This window comes from Perkinsus marinus, assembly GCF_000006405.1.
Source record: "Perkinsus marinus ATCC 50983 genomic scaffold scf_1104296936966, whole genome shotgun sequence".
In the NCBI taxonomy this organism is placed as follows: domain Eukaryota; phylum Perkinsozoa; order Perkinsida; family Perkinsidae; genus Perkinsus; species Perkinsus marinus.
In genome coordinates, this window is record NW_003213976.1 from 35,712 (window position 1) to 37,078 (window position 1,367).

At 45.4% G+C, this 1,367-nt stretch overlaps 1 protein-coding gene across 2 annotated transcripts in view; it reads left to right on the top strand.

Moving 5' to 3' along the window:
- Nucleotides 1–1,367, top strand: part of Pmar_PMAR018751 (hypothetical protein) — a 6,806-nt gene that overhangs the window by 4,618 nt on the left and 821 nt on the right. The window lies entirely within an intron of this gene.

The window sequence follows — 1,367 nt, forward strand, 5'->3', positions numbered from 1 at the left end:
TGACTCAGCCGAACATTTATATGTTGAGGGATGAGATTCGTCAAACCCTTGCCAACTTGGATGAGATAGCTGATGTGGAATGTACGTATCGGCAAGTTGTTTATACTGTGCATGATCTTCTGTTTAGCACCTGATTCTGACCTAGCCAGTATAAGTAAGACTCCTCGAGGGTTTGACGTCCATTTACTACATGATGGTAGGACTAGACATCAGAGGGTAAGAGTGAACAGGTCGACTGTGGCGGGTTGTATTAATCCCAGGTACCATGGCACCAGGCTGTGGAGTACACCGGTGGTCCTGTCTACCCCTTCCAGAGTGCCTAACGTTGAGCTCAATACATGGCGTTCGAGCGAAGTAGAATATTCGCCGTATTACTCGCTGTACTCTCCTACAGGCTACTGGTCCGCTTTGGTGTTATAATTGGTATTTATCCTGACCGAGACGATGCGTGTGAACGAGTGTCTACTCATCGTATCAGTGTTGTACCTGATTATATGCATTGTCGGATAGTGCCGGACGCTCGAAAAGCTCCCCTCTTAGTTGTATAGTAGAAAGTATGACGTACCTTCTGCGTTTCTTCAGCTATTTAGCGAACGCATGATTGGTAGACTGTCAGACCTATGTGGAATTGAATTGCTGTTGCGTTCTTGAGTATATAGACATTTTAGCACAAAGCTTTGGGGGGAGAGAATGTAAGGAACGTTTAGACATACCTATGTGTGAATATGAACGTTTTAAAGCTTTAATCTGCACTAAGTCTCGAACTCGAGATATAGGTCCAATGCACAGATTGAGGATGAGATTGAAAGGTCAGATTGAGTGTGGGAATGATTCCCTAGCTATCACACCTGATAGAATCAATGGGAAGCAGTTTCTCTCTGTCTCGAGAAGTTTTGAACCAACTTTGACTATCTTCAACCACTGAGGGAGAACAAACCTGCTAGAGTTCTGAACGGCTTTGTACACATAGTATCCACTAGTATCAACAATATAAGAGGTACGCCGCGTACCCCTTATATTGATGATACTACTGGGACTAAAGGTCGCGTGCCGTACGCGACCAAAATGTGGGTCCGTGCATGACAGTCGCTGTCATTCTTTGATCCAATAATATGAATAAGACACATTGACTAGACTCGAGGGTATTCCATGTGTCGAAGCTCTGAGCGCGGAACAAGGTGGCGAGAGATTGGGGATCATGGATATACCTGTGTAAAAGGAGATAGAATCACATGCAGCAATGGATCTCCGGTTCGCTTGAGCGCCATTGACACTGTTGTACGCGATCTTTCCCGTAATCGCGACTCGTGAGCGTTTGATCGAACGAGACGCAATCATGAGCCGATACTGTGGTTCTGAGCTCTTTA